The sequence below is a fragment of the Dama dama genome, chromosome 26 (assembly GCF_033118175.1).
Source record: "Dama dama isolate Ldn47 chromosome 26, ASM3311817v1, whole genome shotgun sequence".
Taxonomy (NCBI): domain Eukaryota; kingdom Metazoa; phylum Chordata; class Mammalia; order Artiodactyla; family Cervidae; genus Dama; species Dama dama.
The window spans coordinates 21,860,860-21,877,716 of NC_083706.1; the positions used below are offsets into that span (position 1 = coordinate 21,860,860).

General features: G+C 38.0%; 1 protein-coding gene and 1 non-coding gene across 5 annotated transcripts in view; one reads left to right on the plus strand and one right to left on the minus strand.

Annotated features, from left to right (window-relative positions):
• Window positions 1-16,857, minus strand: part of PTPRK (protein tyrosine phosphatase receptor type K) — a 611,833-nt gene that overhangs the window by 310,362 nt on the left and 284,614 nt on the right. The gene's annotated exons all lie outside the window — the stretch shown is intronic.
• LOC133047369 (U6 spliceosomal RNA) lies at window positions 15,931-16,038 on the plus strand. The gene has a single exon (XR_009690734.1). It is a non-coding gene; the product is annotated as a U6 spliceosomal RNA (small nuclear RNA).

Consider the following 16,857-nt stretch of genomic DNA (forward strand, 5'->3'; position numbering starts at 1 on the left):
TCTCTTCTTTCACTTTCATCAAGAGGATCTTTAGCTCCTCTTTGCTTTCTGCCATAAGGGTGGTGTCATCTGCATATCTGGGGTTATTGATATCTCCCCCAGCAGTCTTGATTCTAGCTTGTGCTTCATCCAGCCTGGCATTTCGCATAATGTACTCTTCATATAAGTTAAATAAGCAGGGTAACAATATGCAGCCTTGGCGTACTCCTTTCCCAATTTTGAACCAGTCCATTGTTCCATGTCTGGTTCTAATTGTTGCTTCTTGACCTGCACACAGGAGGCAGGTAAGGTATAGCATGGTGGTTATACTTAATGCTGCTGTAGCACATATTTGAAAGTTGCTAAGAGAGTTTATCTTAAACATTCCCACCACAAAGAAGAAATGGAAATTATGTGACATGCTAGTGTTTGCTAATACTGTAGTGGTAATCACTCTGCAATGCATCCTTGTATCAAGTCAAAACACTGTACCTCTTAAACTTACATAATGTTACATGTCAATTATATCTCAATGAAACTGGAACAAAACCACTTCTTACAGGTAATGTTGAGATTAAGAGTGATCAAAGAAAGAACCATCTGTATGAAGTAACAGATATGGGACAAGGGAAACCTATTGGACAATGATGAACAGAGCAGGGATGTGGAGATGTCTAAAATTCTCTTACAGGTAGTTTCCCTAAATTGCTGGAGAAATCTAACCAAGGATGGAAGAAGATGTGGGGTCAAGGGAAGTCTTCAACTTTTTATTATCATTTTTAGGACAGAAAACACTTAGCTATTTAGAAGTTGATGAGGATAATTCAACTTGATGGGGTAAGTCTGAGCATACATGAGAGAAAATGATAACTCTTAGTATGAGATAGGATAGCACAGGATACAAATTCCAGGTCACCGGAGGCACTCTATTTATAACATGAGGAAAGAAGGAGGGATGAAAAACAATACAAGTAAATCTGTAGAACTGGTAGATAGGGGAGTTTCTATTGCATGGCCTCGGTTTTCTCAGCTACAAGGGATGGGCAGGAGAGTAGGAGGGTAGGAGAAATGGTTGGAGATTTTTGAGAGAATCAAATGGAGCAGAATGGAGAGGAGAGGAGAAAGTGAATCAAAACAAAAAATGTGATAGGATCTCCAGGAGTACTGTGGGCCCATTTGAAGTTGGTGACTGAGAATTTCTACTCATCTTGATCTACCATGGAGCATGAAAACACCATGGTTCTATCATGGTTCTATTGAAAATAGAATTTGCTTGATCCTAAGCCCATAAAAAGTAGACAGAAAAAAAAAAGGAATCCAGGAGTTTATGGAAATAGAAAATGTGACAAAAAGATTATAAATAAAATCAAATTTTGATATAGTAAGCAAGGTGATGAATTAGCAAAAGACAGAGGGTTTGATGGACAAGTCACTCCCCATGAGGCTGATGGATGACCTTGGTAAAATTAATCAAGTAGAAAGAAATGAATTTATATTATGGTCAGAAAGTGAGATGCTTACATGACTTCTGAGATATTACAAGATGTGTTTAACAAGCAGCAAATTAAAACAAGGTTAAGTGATTTTTACAGATGGGTAAAATATGGAAGGTGATTTTTATAGATGAAGAGATGAAGGAACTATACCAAGGGGCTTCCCTCAATGATCCAGAAGCCATCAGGACAACGGTGGGCCCTGGAAGTGAAGAAAGTAAGTCTGACACCAGTATTAAAGTTCAGGATGGATAGAAGAAAGTGACTTCACTCAGGAGGATGATGTCATGGTTGAAAGGAGAGAATTCAAAGGGACAACGGTGTTTCCTACCCATTAACCTGATTCTAAGCTGCAGGGTATTAGTATCTGCCTTTTTAGAGACTGTTTGCAAAGACGTATTCGTCAGTGCAGGATTCCAAGGTGGCTCAGTGGGTAAAGAACACATCGGCAATGTGGGAGATGCACAGGACGTGGGTTTGATCCCTGGGTCTGGGAGATCCCCTGGAGGAGGGCATGGCAACCCACTCCAGTATCCTTGCCTAGAGAATCCCACGGACAGATGAGTCTGGTGGGCTACAGTCCATAGGGTCGCAAAGAGATGGACACAACTGAAGTGACTGAGCACACACACATCCCAAGTGTAGAGCTACAACAGAGCATGATTATTATAACATAATTAATTGTCTAAATAAATTTTCAAGGTTTATCTTCATTACTAAAATATAAGCTCATTGAGGGCAGTGACTTGGTTATTCCCCACAGCATCAGTGAAACACAAGAATCCTGCTGAAAACTGGGACCTGGAAAGAGTTCTAACATGTTACAGAAAGCAACCATGTATTAGATTATTCTAGTTAATAAGTTTTGCCTTCAGGGGAATTATGGGGGTAAGGTATTTAATTCAGTTTTACCTAACTCATAAAATTTTGTTGACATAACAAAATGATTCTCCCTTGAGAAAGTTCCAGATAATTTTCCCAAGCTAATTTAGAAACCATGAAAACATAATTACTTCCCTTGAATAGTTAAATAATGCGGTGAGGAATAAATTTCTGCTTACAGGCCCCAGAAGATCTTATACTGAATAAACCAAATAACTATGTGGAAACTTCAAAATATAGAATCCAGTTTCTTTTCAAATGTAAAAATATTCCATTTCTGTTCATACTTAAAAAGTAACATGCACGTAACTGGCAGGTGATAACAGAAGTCCAGCGTACAATGGGGAGTCACTGTAACCCACAACAGCTCTATCCACAGGTACTGTTAGGCTGGGCTTCTACTCTCCAAACAAAATTCTGTTGAAAGTATCATAGAATGGGAGCTTCACCCTGTTAGACCCCTGCAGGCCAGGCTGGCATGCCTACTGAGTCATGTAATAGTTGGTTTCTAAGAGTCTAACATGTGACAATGTCTTTAGTAAAGGCCTGGAGGCTTTCTGAAACAAATGCATTCTTAACAGTCATTGACATTGGTTGCTTACTTGTTTATATAATGCCTGAAAAAGATAATACCTGCAACTGCAAAAGGTACCTAGATAAAATATCTAAGCACAAGATATATTGGTATATTCTCTGGCTTTAAAGCTGCTTGAGAGAGTAATTAGAGGATTCTAACAATAATACCTGGAGAAGGCAATGGCACCCCACTCCAGTCCTCTTGCCTGGAAAATCCCATGGACGGAGGAGCCTGGTAGGCTGCAGTCCATGGGGTCTCCAAGAGTTGGACACGACTGAGCGGCTTCACTTTCACTTTTTACTTTCATGCATTAGAGAAAGAAATGGCAACCCACTCCAGTGTTCTTGCTTGGAGAATCCCAGGCACGGGGGAGCCTGGTGGGCACAGAGTCGGACATGACTGAAGCGACTTAGCAGCAGCAGCAACAATAATGCCTACTGAATACGGAAGGCACTTAGACATATGTTGTTTAGTCGCTAAGTCACGTTCAATTCTTTTGCAATTGATTCTTCATCTAAAACCCTTTCACATTTCATATTTTAGCTATCCTTAGCACCTTCATGACTTAAAGGTATACAAAAACAAAATCAGTCAGTTATTTTCCTTAAGATGTCCTGAGATGAAACACGACCTGTTTCTCAGTCTTGTCAAGACTGAACATTAGGAATTTGTTTTCTAAAGAGAGTAATGAGGGTTCCAGAGATCCTAAAACCTACACTATTACCTGAATACATGCAGGGCTTTTGTATAGTTACAAGGTCAAACATGCAAAAGACACACTCTCACACACACACACACACACACACACACTCACACTCACCCATGTAAACGTGCATGCATATAACCCTATCTAACCACCCACAATTATAACAATAGTGACTTAAGTATATTTTTGAATGCAAATTCTGTGTATAGTGTAGCCAAGTATTCTTGAATAAAACATCAATCTTACCAAAAACCCCTGGGATTTAAATTGCCTAAGTGATGAGAGGAACTGTAACATTATCTAACATGGAAGACAACAGTAGGTATAATAAGACTGCACTTGCGCCAAAAAAACTACAACATCCATCCAAATGCAACCCTTTCCAGGGTGGTATTGTATTTGCCTGATAAAGAACAGGACATCCATCAAAGCACATGCCAGTGTCCAAGCAATAGTAAAACTCCAGGACCACAGATCAAAAAGACAAAATAAAACCTAAAAGATTTCACTCCACAGAAGACTCTATAAAATAAAAGACCAAAGGCTGTCTGAGAAGTCTCCACACTAAAATGAATATGCAAGCAAAGTACATTCCTATGCTTCAAATTAGCCCAAGGAGTTGGCTTATCGCTAACGTAATCACCAGAAGTATCTCAAAGATCTAAGTAAAGGACCTAATTTTTAGAGCTCAAGCCAGAATGTTTAAGCTCATAATAATAGTCCATTAGTTATTTCAATTAATTATCATTCCTTAAATGTATACTTGTAAGAAACTGTCACTGGTCTTTTTAATTGGAATGATACTGATGTAGATTCATACACATAAAAAAACGCATGATCCAGACAAACTCCATCTCTGAAAATAGATAAACTTAAAACTTGAATCAAGAATAAATAATATTTACAAAATAAATGCAAGGGGAATTTTTGTGTTAGATGCATGTTCTCTATATTATTAACATGCATTTGGGGAGGAGGAAGGCATATATTGCTTTCTCAATAAGGTTTTGATATGTCTCTTATGATAATGAAAACACACACACCACAGAGATAAGGGCACACTAGTGTCGGGCAGAGCCTGAACTCAGAGTCACAGACCTCAACTCAAATCCTGTGCTGACCTCATGGGGTCACTGTGAGGATTCAAAGAGATTATATGTATTTAGGAGATTCTCCATAAATATTCACCCTTTCCTCCCTTTCTTGTCATGCTCCAGGGACTGATTCAATACAGGCACTGTTTTAAGACCCCAGCCTTTGAGAAACCAGGTGACAGGTAAACTTCAAGTGACATGGATGCTGCAAACCATGAGGTAACTCTAAACTCTAAACCACAGCGACACACCCACTACCTTACCCATTCCCAATCTCTAACGCAAAAATTTAAAAAAAACGTTTTGAAGAATACTACACCAACATCACTAAGCTACCTTTACCTAAAACCCTTTTCATCTCAATTTGGGGTCTACTATGGTAAAGCCGACTGAGACTAGAAACCACAGTATAATGTGTCCAACTCCCTTCATTCTTTAGAATCCCCGGTTCCAAGATAAGCAGACAGACTTGGCATAATACTATAATATGTCTTTAAATATGTATTCAGAAATAAATTGAAATAGGACCCATTTGTTCATGGCACAGCCTAATTTATGTTAGAGTAAGAATTTAGCAAAAGAGAAAAAGTCAAAAAAGCGATGAGGGAAATTAAACAAAGTTAAATGAAATAATCCATGATCTAAAAATGCCATTCATCACATTTTTAATCCTATGGGTCTGTCCTTAAATACATAAGCAAGCAACTTACATCATAGAAGATTTAGTATAAAATGAAAGTGGAGAAGCAAAGGGCAGCAAATTCATCAGCAAAATGTCATCTCTGTATCTTTACTATCATAGCTCCACCATCTGGGTTATATTTTATGGTTAGTTGTCGGAGCCAAAAATAAAAGATGACTGGTTAAGGTTGCTATTTCTATCAACATGACACTGAATTACAGTACTATTTTTCCTTGCTTCTAGAGATGTGCCATTTGTCTTCTTACAATCCACAGGCAGAACCTTTTAAATTTTAGCACCAACAGTCCAATCTCACACATAGCAGATCACTTCAGTTGCACAACTATATCTGAAAAAAAAATGCTTTCAAACTAACACAGAACGTCTGTTTCTCACCAAACTTCACTGACTCTCAAGAACTCTCATCTATACTCATGGAACCCAATTAAATAAAATGAGCAGAGCAACCTATGTGCACTATCACATTAAAAAAACTATACAAAATTAACATACAAAATCTGTTGATGTTATGCACTTACATGAAAGGGAAAAGCAAGCTTTAATGAACCAAGTAATTAAATGCCATTCCACAGGTAGTGTAACAGATCAGTCTACATCAAGGCAAAGTTCAACTGGATGCTAAATTTGAGCCCTCACATCACAGACGCAAACATATTAATAAGTAATCATTTTGTTAAGACCACATGTAAAAAGAGAACTCTTTATTTTCATCATATTGGCTTAAGAATTAAGTAATTTCAAAGGTACCATTTCCTCTTGAAAAAATAGGTTCAGATCAGGGTAGAGAGAGATTTTTATACAATTAGTGTAACTAATCTGTGTACTTAGTTCAATGCAGGGATAAATAACTCCATGAATTTTTTCCCATTTTATTTTACATTTAAATGGGCAACAACAGTGATATCTTTGACTCCAAAGATTAAAGAGTATAGATATACCTAGCTATTATATAATTTAAGATATTAGTGGAAAATGTTAGAAGAAATCCTAGCACCACAATAAAGCTAGATATCTCAGCACTGCTGAAAAATAGGTGCACACACACAAGTGTGCACACACATTCAATTAGTTATTTGCAGAGTATCAACTAAAATACTCAGTGACATAGTTAATAAAAATTGTGTCATACATCAGGGAAAGACACAGTCATACCTTAAGAATCTTTCTTGATAAAATTTTAAGACAAAAAGCTGTTATCTAGAATATTCAGAGGTCTGAAGTTAACAAGAACTGAAACCTGAAATCTCAGTCAAAAAGAAGGAAAATGGACATCCTTTTCTATATAATAAAATCAACATTATTTTTGAAGAACACTCATAACCCCTCTGGGTGTCTGGCAATCAATAAAAAATGGGTTATCTGAGGCACAGAATTTTAGAAATTACAAAACTGATGAGAAAGAAATCCTTGGAACTCTATGTACAATTACAAAAGCCTAAAACTATATAAAAATGTGATTGATTCATAAACCATTTTTGTTACCTACAGCAGACAAAAAGAATGGAATAAAATTGGGCTTCAAAGATAGACAGTGAGATATAAGCTCTATCTTTACTGAGAACGGGGAATGAAAAAGGAGGAAAAGCCTTAATTTACTGGCAGGATTTGGTTATAGGTAAGGGAATGTGACAGACACGATAATGACAAAGTATGTTCTTTAATGAACGGCATAAACAATAGAAAACAACTAGAGTGATTTAGGTGACTTGAGTCACCTAAATTTGAATCACTCAAATGAATCTAAAGTAGATTAGAAATTGCTGGAAAGCAAAGGCCTTTTCCAGAGACATCAGAAAATATTTAACCTACTGTAACTTCGCACTGGTTGTGCATAATGACATTAATATATCAGCAAATCATATTGAAGATTGAAAAATACCTTAGAAAGACCAAGTCAACAATTCACATGCAGTTCTTGCACCAGAAGCATCAACAATATCTGCAGACCTGATAGAAATGCAACACTCTCAAGCACAAAGTTTCTTCAGGTGATACTGATGCAGGATAAAATCTGAGAACCACTCATCTAAACTGATCTACCTTGGTTTAGAGATAAAGAAACAACTAGAAGTCTTTGTCTTTGTCCTACAATTACTAATGGAAGAGTTCATTCTAAGAACTATTCTTCTTGCTTCAGCATTGGTCTCTTTGCATGGAAAATCAATTCATGGTTAGATTCATAAATTTTCTTTTTTTCAGACAACCCACTACACTTAAAATACATGAATGCTATGTGAACTGAATCACCTTGTTGTGCACCTGAAACATTGTAAGTCAACTATACTTCAAATATATATATATATTAAGAAAAATACTAATTTTTTAAAGTTTAAACAACTGGCTACTCATTTATGCATCCAAAAATGTAATGCATAATATTTGACAGTCGCTAGAAAGAAAGAAGTGCCTAATTTTTAATCCCTGTCCTCAAAAGAGTCATAATGTGGCAGAAGAGATGGACATGTTAAGAAATAAATGTAGGGGCTTTCCCGGTGGCTTCGTGGTAAAGAATCTGACTGCCAACACAGGATGTGGGTTAGATCCCGGATTTGGGAAGATCCCACACGCCATGGAGCAACTTAAACCCCTGCACCAAAACTACTAAGCCTGTGCTCTGGGCCCGTGGGCCACAACTACTGAAGCCTGAGCGCCCCAGAGCCCCTGCTCTGCACCAAGAGAATCCGCTGCCACAAGAAACCTGAGCGCCACAGCTGGAGAATGAGCAGCCCCCACCCACCACAGCTGGAGAAAAGCCCTCACAGCAACGAAAACAGCGCAGCCAGAAATAAATAAAGAGAATTTTAAAAAGAAACGTGGCATTGTCAAAAAGAACAGCAGAGTTAGAGATATAAGAGTTCAGAGGAGGGAGAGAATTCCTCCACCTGGAGGAAGAGCAAGAGACTTCAGAAAAAGTGATCTCCGAGAGATTCTCTGGTCAGAGGGATCATCTGCATCCCCCGAGCCCTCGGTGAGCACACACCAAGCCTGCCAGCCGCTGGGGCTGAAACATGGACCAAAGGCAGAGCCGCAGCTTCGAGGAGGAAAAGATCTATGACTTATGCAGAGCAACGACGTACAACAAGGGAAAGACTGATGAATTATTTTCTATCTGGGAAAGCAATGATTCAAACAGGAAATGATTTCAGGGTAGTTTTAAAACATAAGATGAAGAGGAAACAAAGGATCAGAGTAAACAAGGTTCACTTGCGAAAAAAGGAACTTCATGCGCTACGGCCTAAGTGATCTATAGAACTTTCAGGGATACTTAGGAAGAAGAGAAGGTCTTCCCACGTGGCTCTGCTGGTCAAGAATTCACCTGGAATGCAGGCGACCCCTGGGTTGGGAAGATCCCCTGGAGAAGGGATAGACTTCCCACTCCAGTATTCCTGGGCTTCCCTGGAGGCTCCGATGGCAAAGTATCTACCTGCAATGCGGGAGACCTGGGTTCAGTCCTCAAGTTGGGAAGATCCCCTGCAGGAGGGCATGGCAACCCACTCCAGTACTCCTGCCTGGAGAATCCCATGGACAGAGGAGCCTGGCGGGCCACAGTCCAAGAGGTCAAAAAGAGTCAGATGTGACTGAGCGACTAAGCGCAGCACAGCACACAGGAAGAGAAGGGTTTCCCAGGCGGCTCAGAAGTAAAGAATCCACCTACCCTGGCAGGAGACAGGAGTTCAATCCCTGGGTCGGGGAGATTCCCTGGAGAGGAGAATCCTATTGAGAGAGGAGCCGAGAGGGCTACAGTTCATGGCATCGCAGAGTCGGACATGACTGGGCACACACCCAGGAAGATGAGAACAAGGAGATGAGGCTGGGAAACAGGAGGCCGTGACCTTATCCTGCAGAGACATTTATGCCAGAAGCGGGAGTTTGCCCTTTAGCCTGACAGTATCATGCCTTTGAGGAGTTTTACAAATGAGATGATGTGATTGATCTGCACCTAAAAAAGGACACTGGTAGCAACCACCAGAGTGAAGGCTGGGAATCTTATCAGAAAGAACACTGAATTACGATTTCAGACTCAAAAATCAGAGAGGTCTGATTTTTAAATAGGCCTAAAATTTACTAGTGATAAGCCTGTTAGAAAAAATGTCAGATGGTATTTTTTTTTAATTGAGAAATCAATTAGGACCACCAAAAATTACTTAAGTATGATATTTTGAAGAGATACATTGGGGGGAATTTATAAGGAAATAAAATCATTTGCTTCTTACTTAAACCACAGATACATTCATTTAAAAAAAAATGAGTTTACTTATATCTATACTATTTGTACCTATTTTCTTCTTTAAAAAGATAAAGGAAAACTCTTAAAATTTCTATAATAAGACCACTACATAAAGTTAAATTAAGCAAGGTAATAATTAAAGCTTTCATATGATTCTGTTTAAAAGATCAAAATATTTTACACATACAATGATACCACAGAGTTTAATTGCATGCATGCATGGTTTAATTGGTTAATAGATTAATGAGGTCTTGATTTCATATGTTCTTTCACCTCTTCTTGAAGTACCCATGCTAATACAAGAGCTAATTGCTCAGAGAAATCCAAGGAGATGGGAAAAAGAAAGTAAAGGAGATAACTATGGAATTAAACTACTGATTTCCATGTTTATGCCCTTTTTAGCATAGCATACGCATTTGAACATTATATAACCATCTACTGAACACATAAAGTGTACAAAAGTTGAACAACATAAAAAAAGCTGGTGCTTTCATAAAAAAATACTAATACGGAAGAAAGACAATAAATGAACATATAGTATGGTGACAACGTGCTGAGGAGGCACATAGAAAAAGAAAAAGAGGAAGACATAGGATCAGGGGAATCTCTGAGAAGGTAAATTCATGACTGTACTTTCATAGAAAAAAGTCTTAAAGTATACAGACCCAACCAGTGGTAGTTACCTTGAGGGAGGGGTCGGGTGGAGAGTTTCACTTTTTACTTTTTCAACTTTTGGTATTTGAATTTTTAGAATTTATCAATGTTTTACTGATGTAACTTAGAAATTCTTTCTTAGGCCAAAGATTATATTATTCTCTGAATTACATTTTTCATGACACTGGCTTCCTCAAAAATATATTTTAAAATCCACTTTTTAAAAAAGAGATTGGATTTTATTCTAAATGTAGTAGAACAGGCTTAGCAGAGGAAAGACATAATCTGAAATATGATCTAAAGAAACTGGTGGTGACAAATGTGAGGAGAAGTGGTTTGTGAGAGAGAAAGAGCCAGAAGCAGAAGCATTATTAAGGGGATCACTGCAGTTACTCAAGGAAAGGGTGACGATGGTATTAAGAATGGGGATGGCTGAGGAAAGGAAAAAATGCCCCTTATCTTTGCCACCTTCAATGTCCCTAGCACAGCAAGTGGCATGAAGTATGCCTTCGATACACAGATTTTCAAGTAAGAAAAATAGAAATGAGAGACTTAAGGAGGCCAACCAGTCGTGGGGCTGTAATGTATCACTTCTCTAATTTGGATTAGAGAGATAGGAATATTCTCCTTGTAAATACTTGTGTAACATCCATTTCTGAAAGCAGTTGAGTAATCTCCTAAGCAATTAAAGATTTATATAACCACAATTTTAAAAATCACCAACTCGATGAACATGAGTTTGAGCAAGCTCTGGGAGTTGGTGATAGACAGGGAAGCCTGGCGTGCTGCAGTCTATGGAGTTGCATGGTCAGACATGATTGGACGACTGAACTGAACTGAATTTTTAAAATACATTCTGAACACAATTCTCATTCAACTCCACTATTAAAGTATGCGGGCGCTTGTACACACTGCCGTAGTTAAAACGGATAACCAACAAGAACCTATTATACATCACGAGGAACTCAGCTTAGTCCTCCCTAACGGTGTAACTGGGAAAAGAATTTGAAAAAGAATAGATACATGTATCACTGAATCACTTTATTGTACACCTAAAACGAGCACAACATTGTTAGTCAATTATTCTCAAATATAAAAAAGTTGAAAAAAATAAAGTATGCTGTCACAGAAATTTCAAATAAATTAGAAGATATTACCAAAAAAAAAAAAAATAGAATGTCATAACAAGTACTCTAAAGACCCTGAAGAAACATTCCTTTAACAGCTTAACATTTAATAGTGTAGTTCCTCTTTAAAATCTGGCGGGGAAATTTAAACAAAGAAATTACAAAACTGATTAGCATTCTCTTAGCTTTTCCACTTTTCTCTTTAGTTACAGGCTGAGGGATCTAATCAGGTTTCATCCGGAGCCTGTTTAGCCATAATTTCTTTTTTACCTGACTTGATCTGGCACTCGATCCAGCTCTGAACTTCATTTTCTATTTCACCTGCATAAATATAAGTCCTATCTTATCTTCACTTTTTCACTCTATATCAAACCCAATGCTTAAAATTAGAAATTGAAAACAAAACCTCAATTTCTGTTCCAACATATTAGACGATGCACTGTTTTATATCCTGTTGCTCATATGATCAAAGATATAAAGGGAGAAATCAATATTCACAAAAACTTTTCAATGGGTTGTATGGACTTGAAATTTGAAGATAATGTTTCTAAAGGAGAAAAGTAATGCTACAAATAATAAGTAACAGTCAGTTTTACAAGCTAGCCCTTAAATGAGTTTACTCCAATATATAGGTCAAACACCATGCTGTCTTTTGTTATTGTTGTTCAGTTGCCAAGTCATGTCAGACTCTGCGACCCCATGAACCACAGCATACCAGGCTTCCCTGTCCTTCAGGATCTCCTGGACTTTGCTCAAGTTCACGTTCACTGAGTCAGTGATGCCATCCAACCATCTCATCTTCTGTCACCCCCTTCTCCTCCTGCCTTTATCATAGGCGTATTAATACAGATTCTTATAAGATACATTTTACCTTGATTTTTGAATTAGCAAAATGTTTACAATACAATCTAGCCACATGTCTACAGCTATTAAAGGGTGGGTGCTATAAAGGGAGATTCAGAGTCTAGAGCAATACCCTCCGACAGAGCTCTGTTCCACATGGAAACTTTTATCTATTCATCCTACATGGTGGCCCAGCAAGATGTGGGCATTCAGCACTTGAAATGTGTGACTGAGAAAATGTATTTTTCTTTTTTAAACAAAGAAGTATTTGTTTTAATTTTTACCTTCCAGTTTTACTGAGATATAAGTGATATACAGTACTGTATAAGTTTAAGGTATAAGGCATAATGACACAAATAAATCATGAAATGATTACCACAGTAAGTTTGCTGAACATCCATCATTCCTTACAGATAAAGAAAAAAAATATTTTTCTTTGTGATGACAACTCTTAGGATTTACTCTCTTAATAGCTTTTATATATTACATACAACAGTAATAACTAATTTATCATAGTTTACATTGCATCCCTAGTACTTATTTACCTTGTTACTAGAAGTTTGTACATTTGGACAACCTTCATTCAATTTCCCTTCCCCACCCCACCCCCACCTCTAGTAATCACAAATATGATCCCTTTTTCTACGAGACTATTTATTTTTTTGAAGTACAATTGACCTACAGCACTATGTTAGTTCCCGAAGCATAACAAAGTGATTCAATATTTCTATACATTACAAAGTGATCACCAAGGCAAATCTAGTTACCATCTGTCACCATACAAAAATATTACATTCTCATTAACTATATTTCCTACCCTGTATATTTCACCCCCATGACTCATTTATTTTATAAGTTTGTACCCCTTAGTCTTCCTCACCTATTTCTGTCATCCCTCCAACCCCTTCTGACAGCTACTTTTATGTTCTCTGTATCAATGACTGTATTTATTTTTTATTGCATTTGTTCATTTATTTTGCTTTTCAGAGTCTATATGTAAGTGAACATGGCATTTGTCTACATATGACTTATTACACTGAGCATAATGCTCTTTAGGGCCACGCAAGCTGCCACAAATTGCAAGCTATCTTTCTTTTTTATGGCCAAGTAACAGTTCATTGGGCATCTATTATCATAGTTCCTTCATCCATTCATCCATCAATGGGCACTTAGGCTGCCATTTAGCTTGGATTAAATTTAAATAATTACATCTACCTAGTCACTATCTCATTGGACAGCAGAACTCTGAAATATGCATTTCAACAAATCTGGAGAATAGCATTTAGGAGGCATATTAATGATAGTGAAATCAAAAGTAAAAAAAGATACAAATGGATTGTCATAGTAAATTAGTAAATTTTCATAGAAAAGCAATACAAATTCCATAAGAATCAAGAATGTAGGCTCTACTCTTAAGGAAAGTGTTGAGTTGGACCCTTACATGGTGGACTAATTATTTCATGGCACTAACAATCAAGAGTAACATGATTAAACCTAGACTCCCACACCAGTAGTTATTCAGCCTTAAATGACAAAACCAGTCAAGGTGCTTTATCTGGATCATGTCGTCCTATGTGGTTTGCTATCAGAGTCAAAGATTACTTTCCAGGTTCAGATATTATCCCAATTTTATGATGACAAACTAAGGAGCAAGGGTAAAAGTTACACTACCAGGTAAAATTGTTGATACACCAATTTTATGTCCAGATTCCATGCTTTCCCCCTAGGTGCATGTGAGACAAACTCAAGATTAAATTTTTGAAACCAAGTAAGTTCATGCAGTGAAAATGTATTATAAACTATATTCCCTTTAAAGGGGATTTAATCTTAAGGGAATCAGATTTAGAGTCTAAGTCTTAAGTTAAAACACAGATGTCAATCATCAATATCAGTGTCTTAACAATCCTAAATTTTTGAACCCTTTTTTATAGCAGTGAATACTTTGAGAAACATTGAATATCCATGTACAAAGAGAATGCTAACTTCCCAAGGAAAAGAAATGATAGTGTTTGAGTTTTTCTTTAAAAAGATAAAACTGTCCCTGCTTCTCGGCTACGAGGGTGGTGCGCCAGAGAAGAAGAGAGAGAAACAGATACTTTACCCCAAATCATCCAAACTGCCAGTTGCTTTAGATAATCAGTTTAAGAGCAGGGCCTATGATAGGGATATCCACATTTTACTTTTATTAGTTTGCATGTCAATATGAAACATCAACATAAAAAGTCTGTTTTGTGAAATAACGAAAAAACACAAAATACTTTGGCTCATTTAGCCTTTTTACAATAGGAGACCAACTGGTACTTCTTTGTTTTGCATGAAGTTGTAACTGTCCTAAGCCAAAGGCAAAAAGTGTCCTAAAGTACGTAGCATTCTAGATAATTCATAAACAATTACAGCCTATCGTCCTTCAGGGTTTGCTGAGCAGTGGTTGGTCCAGCTTTATACGGCCACTACCGTGACCCCCAGCTGATCTCACAAGGGAAGGTAATTCACTATTGTCCATAATGGGCATACCTACCTCTGTGAGGGAGGTGAAGCAGGGGCATACTCCGTGGGAACTTTTCCAAGGCCAAATAGAAAGAAGATTCTAAAAGAACCACTCATCAGTACTGGGAGCACCTGTTAGAAGGCAAATGGCTCCCGGGGTGGGGGGCAGGGGATGCTTTATGAAGAAGTGGTCAGAAGAATTTGGCAAAAATCATCTAAGAATGAAGAGGAGACTGTTAGCAGAGAGACAGCCACTGTGGTGGTAATAGAAGGGACCAGAAAGAACCATAATTTGGTGACGCCTGTAGTATGTTGGTAAATTTTCCACAACTTACTGGGAAAGCAGGAAAGATGACAGATTCTGGTTTCTGACACACATTATTTCAGTGGTGAAAATACTTCCACAATGGCCAATCTCAAGCTCCAAAGGCTGTTACTGAATGCAGAGTGGGAAGAGACACGCAGTAGCATATTATCATATATATAGTATTTTGCACCATAAAAAGATAAAGATCAAGAGTATAGACAATAAAATGCAGCAAGTTAATTAGGAAGTGATCAGTTTTAAGTATTTATTACTTTGTTTTTTAACATAATTCACTTATATAACACAATTAGTATTGGTTACTTTAACAGCAAGATCACAAGATCTCTAAATATTTAACAATCAGCTTGTGTGAACCAGTACAAGGCAGTTTGTGCACAGCTATAAAAGAAACAAACTCAGTGAAAAATCAGGGGTTGCTCCTGATATCTAACATAGGTCCAATTAAGGAAGAAGACCTCTTCCTCCTTTGTGTCCACTTCCAACCATGTACTGGCAAGAAGACAAAAGAAACAGCTAACCGTATACTGACTTCTCTCCTTTGAAAGCTCAACTGCAAGTCTAGGTGAGAATGAGTGGAGGGAAGGCAAAATGAGAGCATGTACCCTTAAACTGGACTGACCGGAACGTTAATGACTGACAGTGATCACAAATTATGAAATCTGTCCAACATGGTATTAAGAATCAGGGAAGAGTGAGTTAAAGTATAAACGAAAATAACGGTTGGTGGTTTCCTGAAACTTCTCTTCAAACTGGATACAAACATGTCTAAGGTGGCACTATTTGGAATACCAAGCTAGTTATCCACTGCTAACAAGAAAACCAAGATTTAGTGCTCACTTGGGCAGCAGATAAACTAAAACTGGAACAATACAGAAGCTAGCATGGCCCCTGCACAAGGATGACTGACATGAAAAGTCCTGAAGCATTCCATATTTTTCAGACATTTCTCCAAAGAAGACATACAGATGGCTAACAAACACATGAAAAACACTCAACATCACTCATTATTAGAGAAATGCAAATCAAAACCACAATGAGGTACCATCTCACATTGGTCAGAATGACTGCCATCAAGAAGTCTACAACAATAAACACTGGAGACAGTGTAAAGAAAAGAGAACCCTCTTATACTGTTGGTGGGAATGCAAACTAGAACAGTCACCATGGAGAACAGGGGGAGATGCCTTAAAAAACTGGAAATAGAACTGCCATATGACCCAGCAAGCCCACTGCTGGCCACACACTGAGGAAACCAGAAATGAAAGAGACACGTGTACCTCAATGTTCATTTCAGCGCTGTTCACAACAGCTAGGGCATGGAAGCAACCCAGATGTCCAGTTCAGTTCAGTTCAGGTTCTCAGGCATATCTGACTCTTTGAGAACCCATGGACTGCAGCACGCCAGGCCTCCCTGTCCATAACCAAATCCCAGAGTTTACTCAACCTCATGTCCATTGAGTCGGTGATGCCATCCAACCATCTCAAGCTCTGTCGTCCCCTTCTCCTCCCGCATTCAATCCTTCCCAGCATCAGAGTCTTCTCCAATGAGTCAGTTCCTTGCATCAGGTGGCCAAAGTATTGGAGTTCCAGGTTCAACATCAGTCCTTCCAATGAATATTCAGGACTGATTTCCTTTATGATGGACTGGCTGGATCTCCTTGCAGTCCAAGAGACTCTCAAGAGTCTTTTCTAATACCACAGTTCAAAAGCATCAATTCTTCAGCGCTCAGCTTTCTTTATAGTCCAACTCTTGCAT